This window comes from Lissotriton helveticus, chromosome 6, assembly GCF_964261635.1.
Source record: "Lissotriton helveticus chromosome 6, aLisHel1.1, whole genome shotgun sequence".
In the NCBI taxonomy this organism is placed as follows: Eukaryota; Metazoa; Chordata; class Amphibia; order Caudata; family Salamandridae; genus Lissotriton; species Lissotriton helveticus.
In genome coordinates, this window is record NC_136067.1 from 1,196,182,341 (window position 1) to 1,196,193,630 (window position 11,290).

At 47.8% G+C, this 11,290-nt stretch overlaps 1 long non-coding RNA gene across 1 annotated transcript; it reads right to left on the reverse strand.

Annotated features, from left to right (window-relative positions):
• Positions 1–9,976: 9,976 nt before the first annotated feature.
• Positions 9,977–10,908, reverse strand: LOC144761683 (uncharacterized). Its single transcript, XR_013595847.1, has 3 exons — positions 10,762–10,908; positions 10,565–10,641; positions 9,977–10,478 (listed from the first exon to the last, which is right to left on the reverse strand). It is a non-coding gene; the product is annotated as an uncharacterized LOC144761683 (long non-coding RNA).
• Positions 10,909–11,290: the final 382 nt, after the last annotated feature.

The window sequence follows — 11,290 nt, forward strand, 5'->3', positions numbered from 1 at the left end:
GTGTGTGGGAGCTGGCATCTGTGTGTATCCCACACCACACTCCAAATTGTCTACATTATTTGAAGAAGTGTTGCTTGTGCCATGTACATTGTTATAGTCTTAGTCAGACAGTTGTAGACATATCCTTAAAATTGTGTCTTGCAGGGCACCCCCTCTGGAAAGGCCGTTGCCTGACTTGGAAGCCATGAGGGAGCGCAACTGCATCCGTCGATATCGCTTCGGCCGACAGTTGATCAAGGACCTGACGGGCAGGCTTGAGGCTCACCTACAACCACGCCACAGGTATCCAGGTGCACTGACACCCAAGGTAAAGGTGATGGCAGCCCTCCATTTCTTTGCCACAGGTACCTTCCAATTTACCATAGCTGATGTGGGAGGGATGTCTCAGACCATGTTTAGCCGGGTATTGGGTGATGTTTTGGGAGCAATGTTGCTCCACCTTGATGAATTCATTACATTCCCTACTCCAGAAGAGTTGACAGATGTCAAGGGGGAATTCTATGCCCTGGGCCGTATGCCACATGTAATTGGTGCAATTGATGGTACACATGTTACTCTTGTCCCACCACAGGCTCAGGAGCAAGCGTATCGCAACAGGAAACACTACCACTCGATAAATGCCCTGGTGGTGTGTCTTGCCAACATGATTATCTCACATGTTTGTGCACGTTATCCAGGATCATGCCACGATGCTTTCATCATGAGGCGTAGCAGGGTACCACAGATGATGCTGCAGCTGCACAACCACCGGGCATGTCTAGTTGGTGAGTATGTACTGTGAGCTCTGTATGTCAGTATGTCACAACTTCATGATCTGCATCATATGATTCACTCTTGTACATGATGTCAAATTGCAGGGGACGCTGGATATCCAAACATGCCGTGGCTAATGACTCCGCTACGCAACCCCAGGACAGCTGCAGACCAGCGTTACAAGAATGCACATGTGAAGACCAGGCAGGTGATCGAACGGACCTTTGGACTCCTGAAGAGCCGCTTCAGGTGCCTGGACAAGACAGGCGGAGCCCTCCAATACAGCCCACGCAAGGTGTGTGACATCTTCACCGTGTGCTGCATGCTACACAACATGGCAGTGGAGAAGGCTGTGCCACTCTACCTGGATCCTGATGAGCTGGAACATCTGCCCGTTGAGGATGAAGGCCTTGGCAAGGATGCCAGTGATGAGGAGGGTGAAGATGATATCCGCGGTCACCTCATCCGCAACTTTTTTTCATGATGGTGAGTCCTTTCATCTTTTAAGTAAAAGATGGACTATAGAGTAGCATGCTGTGTATGCAACAGACTGTAAGCAAGATCACTTGGATGTGTGTTGTGCTGTGTCACATGTTCAGTTGTAATGCTACACACATACGTGCTATGAGTGCACTCGGAATGTACAGGTGTCATACTACATCTGGCTATTCAACAGACATTGACAAAATGACATTATACCGAACGTGACCCCTTGTGTGCCACTCTCATCCACAGCTCGCCCTGCCTGTTGTCCGTTGGGGTACATCGTGGTCATCCTGCTACTGCTCATTATGATTGCAACGTCAGCCACATCAACGGAGCATGCTTGAACATGTGGAGAAGTCAATTTGGGTAAGGACTCATATGAGGCTGTTTAGCGTTGGTATGTGTAGAAATGTGTGGTATATGTTCATGTGCATGTGGTGTCATCTTGCATACATGCTACTCCATTATGTACCTCATGACATGTATGGCCACTCCCATGACAGGATAGTCACCCCTTCTGTCATCTGTTGTACTTTGATACTCTGGTGAATGCATCAATGTGTGTAGACATTGCCACAGCAACATTGCACATACCATGGCATGACATTGTGTCAGAGGTCACAACCACGGACTCTGTGGGGGATTGCAGCCTCACTGTGTGCATTAGAATGTGACTGGATCCTCACCTCCAGCTTGTGGGCCAGTCCAGTGTGATTACCATGAAACCATGTGGTGTTGGTGTTGGTGTTGCCCAGTGTATGTTCCACATCTTAAGACAACTGTCCTGTGAATCAGTTAACATGGATGCATTGCCCCTTGCAGCAGTATATCATGTCACTGTCATGTCGTTACCTCAGTGCAGGTTGAGAATACTGCTACGCCAGCCTTCACAGTGAGTAGCCGTGATGTTTAGATGCACATGATGCCATGTATGTTTAGCATGACAAAGTAAAAAGTGTGAAAGATGCATATGTGAATTTCTGTGTAGCACCAGTGGAGTGCGGTCATTCACATGAATCTCTGGTCGCCGGCACCATGACTGTGCTATGGTAGGGTCTGATTATGTAGCTTGGATGGACATCACTTGCACGTAATATTTTTTGTACATGCATATCATGTTTAGCATTGTGATGCATACTTGACACGCCAGAAGACTGGCTACAGAGTGCCTTCATTGCATGTCGATCATTAGCTTCCTCATCATATGTGATACTAACAGCTGTAGTGGATTTGCTCAAGTTAGCCTACAGGGCCCTTATGGCTAACCAATATCACATACAGACTTTAGAGTTAGCGGTAGTTGGATTTCCATATGTTTCCATTTGTTACTGAGGTCTACCTCATCTGTGCCTGGGAATGTGTTCATACTACATAGATCTTTTTGCATGGGTGCTCACTTGTGAGCGTTACACATGACTCTAATGGATGACAGACTGTCCCAGTTTTTATGTGTCTGTGTCACAGCATCGAATCTGATGTGATGGCATGATTAATCATCATTATTTGTCACCAGACAGTACACTTCACAGGTGTGACTGGTACAGTGTAGCTAATGAGGTTTTTGAAGTGTCTGTGACATGAGAATGTTGTCCTAATGCTTAATTGCCTCTGTTTCAGGTCTCCCTCCCAGCAGTTCCCATCCTCTCCTTCCCTCGCCTGATCACCCTTTTGTGTCTGTTGTTTGTACTCAGACCAATGGGCTATTTGGAGGTGGAACCCTTAGAGCATCACACCAGTCTGATGAAGAAAGGTACGGCCAGTCGTTGACAGCCTTGTAGGTATTCGTAAAGCGGCATTACAGGTGACATCATGATTAGTGTAAATTGGACTTATTGACAATGCACATGTATGATTGTGAAAGCTCCATGGGCTCACAATGTAGATTATCATGTTGTGCATGACGTCTGACTCCTACAGAATATAGTGCCTGCTTGTGGCTCTACATACATGTCCGTCTTACGTGCACATATACTATTTTGAACGTAGTTACCTCATGCTTGTTAGGTGTGTAACTGTATATTGACCACACGCATGGGGTGGGTGAAGGCTAGAATACTATGTTGTGTGTGAGGTACATGTCTTTGTTGGTGCAGTTTTCCTTTGAACATACTAGCTCTTGTATACACCTGCAGACGCTGTGTGTCTTGTGCCCCACTTGACCGTAAGGGCCCTGATCCACTGACTGTGATGTGTGGTGATTACTGTGCCATTTAGTTGTCAGTGATCCTGAGTGAGGCAGACACTCCTGCCTTCACATCCACATGTCACTTTGTGCATTGCGGCTGCCCTTGTGTTATGTGTTTGTTTAGCAATTAGTCACACCCCTCCTGCCGTCATGTATTCACTCATTGCTGCAGCTGCATACACAGCCAACATGCAGCGCACACTATCCAGGAACACAGACACCTACAGGATGACCTTCCTTCCATCCATTAATAGAGCATGCTCCGGCCACCCTACACACAGACAACACCAGACATTCACCCTCGTGCTATGAAAATGCTGTGTACTCAGCCATAGCTGCTGCTATGCGTGTGTGTGCAACACATACTGGCACAACTATGCAGATTCACATGACATTGGGTCTACGTACCACCAGGTCATGTGGCGTGTCCAACACACACACACCTTACATAGGCACAATATTGTACAGTGTTAGCTTGTCAACACCACTAGATCCGAAAACTGTTAGCTTACAGTCACGTGCCATAACACAACATGCTCACACCACTTCAACATTGCTGTCACAGTCAGTCAAGTTGGCACATGGGACACACACCATGACCCTGTCTCTTGGGTGTGGTGTGATTTGGCCGTTCCGGGGTTGCTATTTGTCTGATGTGTGTCGTTTTTCTGTATGCGTTGCTCCCATTACAGTAGTATAGTACTTGTAGCTCCATAGGGGTAGGTCACCTAATCAGGTGTGCTTGTGTAGAGTGCTCCAGCCCATTGCCCACAGTCTGTCCTGCCACCGTAATCCTGTGCGGCATTAATCACATACACAGTAATGCATCATGCTGATGGTAGCTCATATACCTGAGGACACAGTTGTAGGTACTCCCTACATGGACTACTACTTTTGTGACACTGACATGTACTCCTCAAAGTGACTCTCCTGGGCCTGCCTGTGCTAGCAGTATTGGGATTCAATCCCCCCTCCAGCATTGACTGTCCCACACAGGTGTGTCTTACCATCCATGTATGTAGTTTGTGGAAATTTCTGGCCAATGTGTGTCCTCACTCAGATTCTGATCCAAGTGTGTGGATGACTGCTGTTTGTTGTATACCTTGCATTTATGACATTTGCTGACACATATACATGTTTGCTGTTTCAAAGATTACTCACCAAATGCGTATGATGTATAAATTATTTATTGGGTGCTCTAGTGCATGAAACGTGAATAGGTGCTGTACAGAAAGGGGGGGAATCCAAAATTCACTGCTGGAGATGAGATGCCTTACTGTTTCAGTCAACAGAGTCCAGCCCACAGTGCCTGACATCATTGGGCAGACTGGGACCAGCAAGTCCATGTGGGAGAGTCTCATAGGGGATGCTGTTGCACCCAGGGGCTATATGCCAGGTCCAGTGTCCTGGGAGAAGTCCATGGGCCACAGGCCCTCAACGTCTTCGGCGTGGACGACCCACCTTCCTTGGGGGACCCTCATGTGCAGGCATGGACGATGCATGGGACGCTACGTCAGAGGGTTCATCCTCCTCCCTCTCCTCCCTCCCTGTGGCTGGTGTTGCACTTTGCCGTGATGTTGCTGGCCTTGTGACACAGGGAGGGGGCTGCATGTTGGCAGCCATCTGACGTAGCACATGGACAATGTCCCTATGCACCATCAAGAGCTGAGCCTGGTGTGCCTCCACCCGTCCATAATGCAGGTCTTACCTGGCTATTTGCTCTGCCTGCTGTTCTTTGAGCTGGTTGAGGGTCTCCGCAAGCTGGCTTACCTCACTGGTGTCCCGCCGGTATGCCTCAAGGATGTTACTGAGTTCAGCCATACCGGTCCCTGCAGCTGACTGCCCAGATTCTCGCCTCCGCCTTGCGCCACTCCCACCACCCTGACCCACATGAGCACGGCCTGCGCTTGTGGGCACATCCGATCGACGGGCCCCCCGAGTGCTGGGAGGGTGGAGGTTGTCACCAACCTCAGGGGCGCCCGACAAAGGGTGTCCCTCATTTTCAGACTGGCTCGATTGTGAATCATGGGCAGGGCTCTGACCTGTCTGCTGGGATGTGGTGGGAATAGGTCCGGTGGTTGGCAGAGATGTAGCTGGTATAGTTGCTGCAGGGGTTTGGGATCCAGAGGAGCCAGGTTGGCTGGGGTCATCCACAGTGCGTTGAGGGACGGCGCTGGCGGTGGGGTCTGGGTCCTGCTGAGCCTGGGACTGGGATCCTTGGCCCCCCTGGCTGGGGGGGAGATCCGCACGTTGCTCTGTGTGTGGGAGAGAGAGAGACACTGTTAGGGCTATATCAAGTGACATGTGGTTTGGTTATCCATTATCAGCATCACTGTTCCACAAGCTATACATAGTTGACATTGTACAGTTGTGTATTTAGTGGTAGAAAAAACAATAGTACGATGGGGTATATACATTTTTCCAATCTCTTGACAATGACTGACACAGCCATTGCTGTGTCTTGTGTTGCCGGCACCACACGTGTAAAGCATTTGTAAGTTTCACGCAACATCCTGGATGTGGTGAAAATTCTTATGTGTGCGTCAAGCATCCACAGAGTTTAGATGCAGCATGTTGATGTAAGAGACAGAGCATCATTATTTAGCATGTCAGCGACTACTTTGGATGTCTTTTGCTGTTCCATGCTGGCCAAACAATGCCAACACCGCTGGACCTGTACACCCACTTGGAGATCATGGCTTTAGAACTTGGCACTTCTCTGAGACGCATCACCTTGTCAATACCCATGTCCATGTTGGTACTTATGTACATCCACAAAGGTAATGAGATGGGGCACTAGCTTTTTTAGAGGGGCACAATGGACTGGAGCTTCTGTTATGTGCATGTAAGAGTTGTATGCATATTCATATGAGTACGTGTTTTGTTGTGGCACATGGCAATTGGGACAGTGTTGCAATACAACGCCTGTCCCCCGGGGATGAGTTTCTGTAAGGGGTGTGTACAACAGGCCATGCTATTACTTTGTTTGCGAATTGCAAGCGTCCATTGTTCATGTTTTGGCTGTCCCCTCATGTGGTATGCTGCCATTATGTTGGATTTGTGTTGGTGCACAGGATGTGTGACCTTGTCCTGATGTTTGTGTTGGCAATGAGCACAGGAGGGACTTGTGCTGCCTACACCTGTGCCCATTGTGTACTATAGAGCTTTCTGAGATGTGTGTCCTGACACAGTACAGTGTTGACAGCAAATGGTGGGTGACTTACAGGCACATAGCAGATGCTTGCTGGTACTTGTGAGACATCCCTTAACATTCAGCTCTATGGAGTTTGTGAGGCCTGTGCAGTGCTTGTGTGCAACTGTGTGTGTGCCCCAGGGATGTGCGTTGAGGTGACCGAGGGACAAACACTGACTGATGGAGACAGAGGGAGAGGGAGACAGAGGGAGACAGAGGGAGACAGAGGGAGAGGGCGACAGAGGGAGAGGGCGACAGAGGGAGACAGAGGGAGAGGGAGACAGAGGGAGGGAGAGGGAGACAGAGGGAGAGGGAGACAGAGGGAGAGGGAGACAGAGGGAGACAGAGGGAGAGGGCGACAGAGGGAGAGGGCGACAGAGGGAGAGGGCGACAGAGGGAGAGGGCGACAGAGGGAGAGGGCGACAGAGGGAGACAGAGGGAGACAGAGGGAGAGGGAGACAGAGGGAGAGGGAGAGGGAGACAGAGGGAGAGGGAGAGGGCGACAGAGGGCGAGACAGGGATGGAGACAGGTAGATTGTGCTTGCTCTCTTGCTACACTGCCTTACTTTGTCACAAAACGATGCATCTCTGAAAGGTGTGTCAGCAAAATGTTAATTTTTAGCAGCTGTGGTCTAGTATCTTGTGTGATCTTTACCTATCCCTGTGCATTGGGCATTATGCTTGTGTGTGTCCCTGGGACATATGGCATGAGAGCAGCCTCTTACCCTACACATTGCACCCTATGTGCCTCCCCCTTGCAACTACCACCATTTGGTTGTGTACTGCTTGGAGTCATGGCCACCCACCCCATGCTGCTGGGCACTGTTGTTAGTCTACCCATGTAAGTTGTGTTTTTTGTACACTCACCAGACTCAATGGCTCCTTCTATTCCATGTACTCCCACCGCTGGCAGTAGGACCATGACCTTCTCCTCCCAGGGCTGGTATACAGGAGGTCTGCGGGGACCACCGCCTCCAGTGTGGTGTGCATTGGCGTAATCCTGTGCCATCTTTTTTTTCACCATCCTCCGCAGATCGTACCACCTGGACTGGCAATCATCCCTGGTGCGTCTGATGGGTGCAACAGCATTGACCCGGTCTACAATCCTCTCCCACAGGCGTGTTCTTTCTGCCAGGCTGGTCTGTCTGACCAATGCGCCAAACAGCTGCGGCTCAACTCTGATGACTTCATCAGTAAGCATCTCCATCTCCGGGTTAGTGAATTTTGGATTCTTGTGTGCGGTCATGGTGTGTAGTGTATGTGATTGAGGGGTTGATGGTGTGTATGAATGAGGGTGTTTGGGTCAGAATGTGAAGGGGTGGTGTGGGTGTAGATGAGATAGGGTGTATGTGTGAAGGTATGTGTCTGCAATAGTTTGTGTGCTCTCAGTTTCCTCGCAAGAATGGGTATGTTGCAAATGATGATGGGTTGTATGTGTGGTCCCTTTTATTGGTCAAATGGTGGGTGTGGCTTAATTTTAATTGTAGGTGTGGGTGTTATATGGGGTGGGTGTTGGTGTTGTCCTCTGTTTGGCTGCTTGGCTATGACCAGGACATTGATTGTCAAAGGTGTGTACACAGGAGACATGTTCAGTGTGGTAGTGCGACTCGTTAGCAAGGTCCTTGTGGTCGTTTTGGTGTTGGCGTTATGTGTGCTTGCGGTACTTGTGCGTGCGAGTGAGTAGTACGGACCGTTGGCGGGTGGGGGTGTTCGGGTAGGCTTGTTGGGGGGGGGTGCGTGTCGTACTTGTTCGTGCGAGTGAGTAGTACGGACCGTTGGCGGGTGGGGGTGTTCACGTAGGCTTGTTGGGGGGGGTGCGTGTCGTACTTGTGCGTGCGAGTGAGTAGTACGGACCGTTGGCGGGTGGGGGTGTTCGCGTAGGCTTGTTGGGGGGGGTGCGTGTCATACTTGTGCGTGCGAGTGAGTAGTACGGACCGTTGGCGGGTGGGGGTGTTCGCGTAGGCTTGTTGGGGGGGGGGTGCGTGTCGTACTTGTGCGTGCGAGTGAGTAGTATGGACCGTTGGCGGGTGGGGGTGTTCGCGTAGGCTTGTTGGGGGGGGTTGCGTGTCGTACTTGTGCGTGCGAGTGAGTAGTACGGACCGTTGGCGGGTGGGGGTGTTCGCGTAGGCTTGGCCGAGGGGTGTGCATGTCGTACTTGTGCGTACGAGTGAGTAGTACGGACCGTTGGCGGGTGGGGGTGTTCGCGTAGGCTTGGCCGAGGGGTGTGCGTGTCGTACTTGTGCGTGCGAGTGAGTAGTACGGACCGTTGGCGGGTGGGGGTGTTCGCGTAGGCTTGTTGGGGGGGGGTGCGTGTCGTACTTGTGCGTGCAAGTGAGTAGTACGGACCGTTGGCGGGTGGGGGTGTTCGCGTAGGCTTGTTGGGGGGGGGGTGCGTGTCGTACTTGTGCGTGCGAGTGAGTAGTACGGACCGTTGGCGGGTGGGGGTGTTCGCGTAGGCTTGTTGGGGGGGGATGCGTGTCGTACTTGTGCGTGCGAGTGAGTAGTACGGACCGTTGGCGGGTGGGGGTGTTCGCGTAGGCTTGTTGGGGGGGGGTGCGTGTCGTACTTGTGCGTGCGAGTGAGTAGTACGGACCGTTGGCGGGTGGGGGTGTTCGCGTAGGCTTGGCCGAGGGGTGTGCGTGTAGTATGTATTGGTGGAGCTTGCAGTGAGGCGAATGTCCCATACGAATCAATGTTGAAGCGTGAATACTTTGGCCCGTACGTATCTTGCTCAGGCATTTCGTTCCGAATCGGAATAGTGAGTTTGTACGGACTGATTACGAATCGTACGGTGGTCTGCCCGAGGCTTATTCGTACGGGTATACGAATATCAATCGTACGGATCGTAGCAAATCGTACGGAAATCAACGGTAACGGATCGGAATTCGCTGGTCGGACGGTAGTTTCCCATTCGTACGGAATCGGCTACGAATACGAATCGTACGCCGGATTTTTTTACCGGATCGGAATCGACACCTTAGGGTAGTTTTTTTAAGGTGTCTCCATAAACACTGGTTTAAATGATAATAGCAGCCTTGAATGCAGGTATGGGGGTGGATTTTTATGATAGTTGAGAGCATTGCTTGCTCAAAATCAAGAATGATACTTTCAGGAGAAAAATCATTAGTTTTTTGTTTAATTATATTTATTAACTCCATATATGTGGAATTATTTTTGTTTGGTAATAGTGCATATAGCAAAGGTATGTTGCAGTTGTGGTAGAGGCCATGTATTGTGTATATTTGGAAAAATGGTTTGGGACAGATGTTAAATGTTCCATCCATCATCCAATATTGGCTTTGCTGCAGTTTAACTAAATTCATACTGGTACCAAAAATTATAAGCCTTTTGTCATTGTTTTCGTTGTCGTAAACTATAAATGGTTGTTTATTTAAAGTTATTATTTGGTTAGCAGTTAAATTTATATCCTGATATGTTCTGGGAGATGGTGTTGTAGAAGTAGTAGCTTTTTTAGTTCGTGCTATAGTTCTTTTTAAGGAGAGGATATTTGGCATTTGAGTTGTGGCAGTTTTTGGGATTTTAGGAATGGCTTCTTTTAAAATGACATTTGTTTGCTTTTGGGAACCTGTACTAGCTTCTTTTATATTTTCCAAAGCTGTTCTAACTTCTATTTCAGTAACATTAGGTGGATGATTGTGTTCCCTAGTATACAGTACTGTAGCTTCTTTAGTTGTTGCTCTGCCATAGCACTTGTTAGAATAATATTTACAACATTTCCAATTAACTTGCATGCCATATTGCTTTTCTTGTGTATAAGTGTAACCCATGTAGCATAGTAATAGTTTTCCTTTCTGGCTGGTCACAAATTCGGCTCCTTCGGTCATTTTGTACTTTGTATATCTATAAAATGTATATATAATAGTTAATGTCAAATTAAATGTGATAAATAATCTATGTTAGTGATAAGTAGGAATGTTTATACTTACGTGTTTTTGAATTTACAGCAAAATTAGGAGCTGCTTGCTTCTTTAGTTGGGGATAATTGTTTGTGATGTTGTTGTAGCTGTTATGAAAAACATGAAAGTAGTATATTATTAATTAATGTTTCGGTACATTTGCAATGTTAGAGCTCATTTCTACTACAAAAGTGTATCTTCATGATTCACATTGTGAAGATACTTACATATTTTTTTAGGTTGGTCTTTGCCAGTATAGTTGTTTCTTCAGCTTCTGGAGAGTAGTTTGTAGTGTTATCTTAAATAAAAAAGGAACATATGTATTAGAATAATCACCATGTTGGTATGTTTTTTAATAGATTATCTGGTAATTATGTTCTTTAATATACTTACTTTGTGATTATTATCTGTATTATTCAGAATGTGGAGTTCTGTATTATGTCTGTATATCTATTCGTTGTGTTTGCTCTGTAAATAAACAATATATAATAGAACATAATTAGAACAGTTCTAAAAGTTAGTATTGTTTTTCCACATTTATTTCAGTTGCATAATACTTACGTAGTAAAATGTATTGGAGAAATAGTACTGATGTCCTTAGTTCATTAGTAGTGCAGTTTTCAGTAGTAGAATCTACAGAAAAAAAGAAATATGTGGGGCAAAAGTCATTATTTCTGTGTGTTTAGATTTATGTGCACATAATGAATCAATGTGAAATTACTTACATAGTTATTAGAATCTGTATTCCTAGGGTTT